The sequence below is a fragment of the Nothobranchius furzeri genome, chromosome 1 (genome assembly GCF_043380555.1).
Source record: "Nothobranchius furzeri strain GRZ-AD chromosome 1, NfurGRZ-RIMD1, whole genome shotgun sequence".
Classification (NCBI taxonomy): Eukaryota; Metazoa; Chordata; class Actinopteri; order Cyprinodontiformes; family Nothobranchiidae; genus Nothobranchius; species Nothobranchius furzeri.
The window spans coordinates 107,277,915-107,286,852 of NC_091741.1; the positions used below are offsets into that span (position 1 = coordinate 107,277,915).

The 8,938-nt window shown below is 46.1% G+C and overlaps 1 long non-coding RNA gene across 1 annotated transcript; it reads left to right on the forward strand.

The window, feature by feature from the left end:
- The first annotated feature begins 5,075 nt into the window (after window positions 1–5,075).
- LOC139071416 (uncharacterized) lies at window positions 5,076–5,587 on the forward strand. The gene is made up of 2 exons (XR_011521308.1): window positions 5,076–5,399; window positions 5,482–5,587. It is a non-coding gene; the product is annotated as an uncharacterized lncRNA (long non-coding RNA).
- The last annotated feature ends 3,351 nt before the right edge of the window (window positions 5,588–8,938 follow it).

Genomic DNA, 8,938 nt, shown 5'->3' on the forward strand with positions numbered 1-8,938 from the left:
GTTTTTGTTTTTTTTCAATATAACTTTATTTAGCACATTTTGAACATACAATTGTAAGACATGAAACACATAAAGTATACCATTGTGGTATTACAACGAAGAATGACAGAAATGATGGAGACATGGAGAAAAAAAATAATAAATAAAATAAATAAATAAATAAATAAAAATAAATAAAGGTTGTCACGGTTTGCCTCCACCTACTGGTGGATTTTTCTGTTTTGTTTTGTGTTGCAGGTAGGCGCGGCAGACGGCACACCTGTTGGGTGTTTGACTAATTGAGGGAGAGAGGATTTAAGGAGCGGTGCGACTCAACTCCAGTGCCGGTTGATGCTCTCACATGGTATCCTGTTCATGCATCACCTACCTTGCCTGGAGTTGTTCCCACGTCTCGCCGCTCAACGATCCTCCGGACTCCTCTCTCCACGTCTGCCCGCCTGCCTCACGCTCTGAACTCCTCATCTGGTCCAACCTTCCTCAGTTCACCTCCGCTCTGGTTCCGATTCCTGACCGTAAGAACTCTCTCAGTCACAGACTCTTGTCCCCTGGTTCTCTGGTTCTGGTCTTGCTCACCTTCTGCTTATTTCCCCGTAGATTCCGGTCTCCTCCTGATCTGAAGCAGCGCCTTTAGTTTAGTTTTGCCTATTCTGTTATTATTTTCTCATTGTAAATAAACCACCATATTTTTTCTCACCGTCCCTCTGATGTGATTCTTCATGTCCTGGGTGAAAGCTCTTACCCACAGCATGACAGAATCAACCGGCCAGATAAACACCCCCATTGAAGAATCACTTCCCGCAGCCTTAGCAAACACATTAACTCAGCATGAAGGATCCATTTGTTCCGCCCTCGATCAGTTGTCACTTGTTAACCAGCGTTTATTCCAGCTCGATTCCGCACTCCACCAGGTAAGCGAGAGACTCACACCATCCTCTGCGGCTGTTCCTGTAGCTTCTCTCCCGGCTCCACTTCCTGTTCCGCATCACGGGGTCGGTTTCCGAGTTGCGCAATCCCCGCACCGGCGAGACATTCGCCGGTGAACCCGAAAGATGCCGTGGTTTTTTATTACTTTGTGAATTAGCTTTCAACAGATCGCCTGAGACGTTTGTAAATGATGCAATTAAGATTTCTTATATTGTCAGTCTATTGCGTGGTAAAGCTCTACAGTGGGCCGAGGCCAGGAGTCGGCAACCAACCTTTCTGCAAGGACCATTTGCAGCCTTCTTAGCTGAATTCAAACAGGTTTTTGATAAATCCGAATCCCCAGCCGAAATCGCCAAGCAAATCTGGAGTCTCCAGCAGGGCCGACAATCTGTAGTAGATTTAGCCATTGACTTCTGTACTCTTGCCTTCCTGTCCTCACTAGATGAACCGTCACTTAGAGCTGCATTTTCTCACGCGCTTAATGATCGAATTAAGGATCAATTAGCGTTTTGCCAGGAACCAGAGAACCTAGAGTCCCTAGTCCAGTTAGCGGCCAACATCGAGAGACGTTTAAAGGACAGACTCAGGACACAGAACCTCAGACCAATCCCTGACCATGCTCCACCACGATCACATCACCCTCATCCCTCTCCGGCTCATCCTGAAGAACCGATGCAGATAGGTCGAGCGAATCTAACCCCTGAGGAGAAGGAGAGACGACGCTCTTTGGGTCTCTGCATTTACTGTGGGCAGCCGGGGCACATGCTGCATTATTGTCCGGTTCGACCAAAAGCCAGGGCCCATCAGTAGAATCTGGGTTACTGATGGGTGGCCTTCCTGGAAATCAGAAATCCTGGTGCAGCTTAACATGTTCTGTTTCCTATAACCAACAGACTTTCTCAACCCAGGCGTTGGTGGACTCTGGATGTGAGAGGAGTGTTCTGGACATAACAGTGGCTCGACAGCTCAACATTCCCACCATTCCTCTCTCTACCCCCATCCGTGTTTCCTCATTGGATGGCTGTTCTCTCACAACCATAACTCATCGCACTGTTCCAGTTACTATGCAGATTTCGGGTAACCATCACGAGACTTTGAGCTTCTATATTTTTCCTTCACCTCAATCGCCAGTGGTTTTGGGTCATGAATGGTTAATTTTACACAACCCACAGATAGACTGGAAAACCGGGTTGGTTTCTGTATGGAGTTCCTTCTGCCTGTCTCAGTGTCTCCTTTCAGCTCCTCTTCCAGCCCAGATCACCAATAACACTCCTCCGGAACCACCTGACCTTACTGGGGTGCCTGCCGAATATCACAACCTACAACAAGTCTTCAGTAAGGATCGAGCCTCCTCTCTACCTCCTCATCGCCCGTATGATTGCAGTATTGACCTCATCCCGGATGCCATCTTACCTACCAGTAAGCTATACAGCCTGTCTAAACCCGAACAAGCCTGCATGTCTGATTACATTTCAGAATCCCTAACGTCCGGAATCATACGACCATCCACTTCTCCCCTGGGTGCTGGATTTTTTTTTCGTTTCCAAGAAGGATGGCTCGCTCCGCCCCTGCATTGACTACCGTGGTTTGAATCTGATTACCGTTAAGAATAAGTATCCACTACCTCTCCTATCTTCCACGTTCGAGCCCGTAAATGATGCTTCAATTTTTACAAAATTAGATCTGCGCAACGCCTACCATCTGGTCAGAATTCGTGAGGGTGACGAATGGAAGACGGCATTTAAGACACCGTTAGGTCACTTCGAATATCTAGTAATGCCATTTGGTCTCACCAACGCACCTGCTGTATTCCAGTCCCTAGTCAACTCAGTGTTGGGCGATTACATTAACCAGTTCGTGACAGTTTACCTGGACGACATCCTCATTTTTTCCAAAAACTTGACTGAACATCGCCAACATGTCCGTGCGGTGCTCCAGCGCCTCCTGGAGAACCGGCTGTACGTTAAGGCGGAGAAATGTGAATTTCACGTTTCTTCAGTGAAATTCTTAGGTTTTGTGCTGGAACATGGGAAACTAAAGACTGATCCTGATAAGATCGCTGCTGTCTCGTCCTGGCCCACTCCGACTACCCGTAAGCAGCTCCAGAGGTTCTTAGGTTTTGGCAACTTTTACCGCATATTTATTCGAGACTACAGCCGGATAGCTCTTCCATTTACCCAGCTCACCTCCATCAAGAGACCATTTCTATGGACTGAGGAGGCTAACCAGGCTTTCCTTACTCTGAAGGAGAGATTCGCTCACGCACCCATCCTCACTCGCCCGGATCCATCAGCTCCATTCACCATGGAGGTTGACGCTTCTGACACCGGGGTTGGAGCTGTCCTTTCCCAAGTTTCATCCTCTGATCAGCTTCTCCATCCCTGCGCGTTCTATTCCCGGCGTCTTTCCCCAGCCGAGCAGAACTATGATGTTGGTGATCGGGAGTTGTTGGCGGTGAAGCTGGCTTTGGAGGAGTGGCGTCACTGGTTGGAAGGAGCAGAACACCCGATTACCATTTGGACAGATCATAAAAACCTATCATACCTGAAGGAGGCTAAAAGACTCAATCCCCGTCAGTCCCGTTGGTCCCTGTTTTTCTCCAGATTTAACTTTACCATCTCTTACAGACCCGGTTCAAAGAACGTTAAACCAGACGCCCTTTCTCGACAATATGCCTCCGACAGGGAAGTGGAGCCTTCCACCATCATCCCTGCCTCCTGCATAGTCGGCTCTATCACATGGGACATTACCAACAAGGTCCTGGAGGCTCAACGGCAGGAACCCGACCCAGGTACCGGTCCTCCTAACAAGATTTTTGTTCCCACCAGCACCCGGGGCCCACTCATTCACTGGGCCCACACCGCCAAGTTCTCCATCCATCCAGGTCTGGGAAGGACCATCTCTCTAATCAGAAGGACATTTTGGTGGCCCTCCATGTACCGGGATGTTAAGGAGTATATCAGTGCCTGTCAGGTATGTGCCAGACACAAGTCTAGTAACCAGCCTCCTCAGGGTCTTCTCCAACCTCTGCCTGTGCCCCATCGACCATGGTCTCATATTGCTCTGGACTTCGTTACTGGTCTCCCTCTGTCTAAGGGCTTCACCGTCATACTCACCATTGTCAACCGCTTCTCAAAAGCCTGTCATTTGGTTCCCCTGAAATCCCTTCCTTCTTCTACCGAAACAGCCAACCTGCTCATCAAACACCTTTTCCGCCTGCATGGATTACCCAGCGAGATCCTCTCTGATCGTGGACCTCAGTTCGTTGCCCGAGTGTGGACTGACTTTGCTAAACACCTGGGAGCCAAGGTTAGTCTCACCTCTGGTTTTCACCCTCAGACTAACGGGCAGGTGGAGCGCATGAACCAGGAACTGGAGGCTATGCTGCGCTGCATCTGTTCCTCCAACCCTGCCGGATGGAGTGTGCAATTACCATGGGTGGAATACGCCCATAACTCCCACACGTCGTCAACCACAGGTCAGTCTCCCTTCGAGGTCTCGCTTGGGTACCAACCCCCTCTGTTTCCCTCCGACTCTGCTTCCTCCACCTCAGTTCCTCAGTTCCTGCGCCGAGCCCGCCGCACTTAGAATCAGACCCGTGCAGTGCTCCAGCGTACCGCGGAGCGCAATCGCCGGATTGCTGACCGCCACAGGCGGCCTGCACCCACCTACACTCCGGGTCAGTTGGTCTGGCTCTCTTCCCGGGACGTCAAGGTTCGTGGATCTTGCCGGAAGTTCTCTCCCCGCTTCCTGGGTCCTTTCCCTGTGGCCGAAGTCCTGGGTCCGGTCTCTGTCCGCCTGGAGTTGCCCCCCTCCATGCGGGTGCATCCAGTCTTTCACGTCTCCCTCCTCAAGCCGGTGGTGTCCAGCCCTCTGTGCCCTCCTGACGTTCCTCCTCCGCCTGTCCGCCTCGCCGACGGGAGTGTCAGTTACCGTGTGCGTCGCATCCTGGATGTTCGACAGCGGGGTCGCGGCCGTCAATTCCTGGTAGACTGGGAGGGCTACGGCCCCGAACACCGGCAGTGGGTGCCTGGGTCCTGGATCGATGATGTCTCCCTCATTGATGACTTCGAGGCCTACCATGCTTCCTCCTCCTCCTCCTCCTCTGCTGGGCCGCCGGGTGGCGTCCCTTGAGGGGGGGCACTGTCACAGTCTGCCTCCACCTACTGGTGGATTTTTCTGTTTTGTTTTGTGTTGCAGGTAGGCGCGGCAGACGGCACACCTGTTGGGTGTTTGACTAATTGAGGGAGAGAGGATTTAAGGAGCGGTGCGACTCAACTCCAGTGCCGGTTGATGCTCTCACATGGTATCCTGTTCATGCATCACCTACCTTGCCTGGAGTTGTTCCCACGTCTCGCCGCTCAACGATCCTCCGGACTCCTCTCTCCACGTCTGCCCGCCTGCCTCACGCTCTGAACTCCTCATCTGGTCCAACCTTCCTCAGTTCACCTCCGCTCTGGTTCCGATTCCTGACCGTAAGAACTCTCTCAGTCACAGACTCTTGTCCCCTGGTTCTCTTGTTCTGGTCTCGCTCACCTTCTGCTTATTTCCCCGTAGATTCCGGTCTCCTCCTGATCCTGATCTGAAGCAGCGCCTTTAGTTTAGTTTTGCCTATTCTGTTATTATTTTCTCATTGTAAATAAACCACCATATTTTTACTCACCGTCCCTCTGATGTGATTCTTCATGTCCTGGGTGAAAGCTCTTACCCACAGCATGACAAAGGTTTGGAAGAGGTCAAGTCAATCGAACAGTTTCAGATGGTTACAAATGTTAACAGACTTAAGAGCCTTGGTGTTTTCTGATGAGGAGATCGTCCTTATATATTGTTCAAGTTCCATTTTTAATACAAGAAGTTCAGGTTTTCTGCCGAGGACTTTGCTTTTGTGTATGAAATTTTGCCAAAAATAAAAACATATTTACGAAGAAAGCATCGTGTCCTTCTTATTAAAATTATGAAGACCAAAAATAACATCTTTGTAGTATAGTTGAAAGTTAGGGAGAACAGAGTCATTAATAAACTTGTGGAAGTCCTTCCAGAATTTACTTGTAAATTCACATGACCAGAACAAATGAGAAGCTGTTTCAGGTTGCTCTTGACAAAAGGTACAATTTACATTTATATCAGCTATAAATTTTGACAAATATTGTTTGGTAGGGTAAAACTTGTGAATCCCATTTAAATGTAATCTCTTTAACTTTGTTCGTTAAAAGAAATTTTTGTGGTAAGGTCCAAACTTTTTTCCATTCAATATCTGTTACAAAATTAGCCCAATAAAATATGGTTGGAACAGAAATCATTGTATCCTGAAAGAGAGTTGTAACGTGAGGAAATATGGGTTTTTCTGTCACAAAGGTGGTGTTGGACTAAGCTGTGTCAAAGCTGGGTCGCTGAGAACTTTCACCCACAGATTAAGACCTGAACGCCAGAGAGGCTGGGAGGAAACCATAACATCTACCACCTGCAGCTTCGTGCCAGAAGATGTTGTTCCCACAGAAGATGTTGTTCCCATAAAAGTAGTCATAACATAACAAGTCTTAAAACTTTGTTTCTTAATTTTAATGTTAAAGTAACCATTATCATTTTGCTCATTATAAATGTGTTTTAATCAAATGAATGACTATTAGGCTTTGGGTAATTATAATGGATTAATGAAGCCATTCTTAAATAATGTTGAGGATGTTTGTTGCTGACCTTCACACACACTCAAGCACACACACCCACACACAGATTCTCACAGTTAAACTCAAACACATTTGCTGATGCACACGTTTGCTTTGAGAAGAGAAAGGTTTTTGGTAAGTTTCAGTCTTATGATTTCAGTTCGTGCTTGACAACGAAAGAGAGAGGACGTGTGAACAACCGCTAACGGGGGCACGGAGCCCATTGGCTCAATCCCCCCCCCCCCTCTCTCACGCTGTTTCTGCCACGCCAGGCAGAATAGCTGAATCGCGACTTCTAACGCAGACTCATTACCGAGTCTTTTGATTTCTGAGTGAATTAACTTAAGAAAGCGCGTCGACAAAACGCTTTACCATCCACGTGTACCGAGGGAAACTCTGGACCGGTTCCGTTCGACGCCTACGTCTCCTGTCAGCCGCCGGTGTCATCTGGATGAACCACAACATCCTCCACGGCCCAGATCCGAAAGAGGGTCCACAAGAGTTCGGTGAGACAGAGCACGGTTTTTAGCGTTTGATGCAGTTCTCTGATAAGACCTAAGTTTATCCAAACCATCACTTCACTCAGACACCTGTTTCTTCCTGAAGCAAAATCAGACTCACACACGCATTCATGTCACGACATTCTCAATCTTCATAAATTCACCAGAAGGTCTATTTGAGCAAGAACAGCATATCAACTGTTAAAGATTGTCCCACAAAGTTGCCAATGTTGATTGTTATTTCCTGTTTGTCAATTTTCAAAAGCATTAGTTTAATTTGAAGAATTAAAACTTTTAATTGTCAAACTGGTTTCCTAATTGAACTGAAACACAGACACACAGATATTATCGTCAGTTTATCGATGAAAACAACCTTTGAGTCTTCTTAACAATATAAAATTTGGTTATTGATTTATTAAAAATTAATATTCCGAATTAATACGTAGCATGGTTCCTCTTTCATAAAAGAGCATAAAACTACAACGCTACAGAGTTCTTATTTTGCTATTCACCGACTTATGCGAGGAAAAACAAACGTAGCCAAGAGAAGAATGTAACACATCCGGGCGACTGACTGATAGTGGAGCGCTGTGTGAGCATCTGAACAACATAGACAGACCGGATGGGATGGCATCAAACACTATTGAGAATTATCTAGGCGTTATTGGTATATTGTATTTCCTAAGGAATTCAGAGTAATTGTATAAAAGCCCTTTTTCATCAAATAACTGGCCAACCAAGATGATTCCATTATTAAACCAGTTATTTAAAAAATAGTTTTATTTTTATAAATAATATTGCAGTTATTCCAAATAAAACAGGCTAGGGTTAGTGTTGCTGTGTATGAAATGATTGAGGAGACATCAGAGCTCGGGCTGGGAAGCCAACACGGAAGTGGCTAAAATTGCAGTTCCACCCTCATCCACTAGGGGTACGCAGCGGAAGTGAGCAAATCCTCATTGACTCCCATGCTAAAAATGCCAATGTCACAGCAGAAATAAACATGTTTACAGCCTGGTTCAAATGACCATTTTAGGTTTAATAGATCTAGTTTACACTCATGACAACTCTGAGGGAGTGAATTTTTGTAACTTTTCTGTTTTAAGTGTATTAATGCTTAAAATTCTGAATAATTAATGATCAACCCCATGATGCAGGTATCTGGCTGGAACAGGTGAGCATCACAGTAAACCAGTGGAGCAAACTGAGCTTTAAATATGTTGGTTTTATGCTCTTTTTCTGCTCCAAAACATGAAAGTTAACAGGTGAGATGTTGCATTTTCATTTAAGATAAATTGATATTTTTATTTTGTTGTTGGCCCGTGAGAAAAGATTTAACCTACAGTAAACAGGAAGTGGAAAGGCTGCAGATAGATGAATAGAATAGTAAATCTCTTCATTGTTCCTCAGTGGGGAAAGCTAGACGTCACAGCAGCGATGACACTTATTACAGGAGAAAAAAAGGAGAATAAAAATAAGAAAATGAATAAACAAGAAAACATAAATCCTGAATAGATTTTAAAAATGCTGATTATACCACAAGTAATGAATACCACTGATGCCTTTTATTTTTTTTTATTTATTTATTTTTTATTTTATTTATTTATTTATTTTTTACCGTGTCCTGTCTGGCTGTGAAGCAAGCAGAATTGATGTCTGAATGCTGGTGACAAGCCTTACAGATTTATTCTCAGGTGGAGCATCAAAGCGTTTGCTTTTAATGTCACGCCTGATACTTAAAACTTTATTGTTATTGTTGTTGAATGCTTTGTAATTCCGACCAGACACGGAGACAGAGGTGAAAGAGAAAGGAAGAGAAAAGGTGGAGAGAGAGGAGGGGGGGGGGGGGGG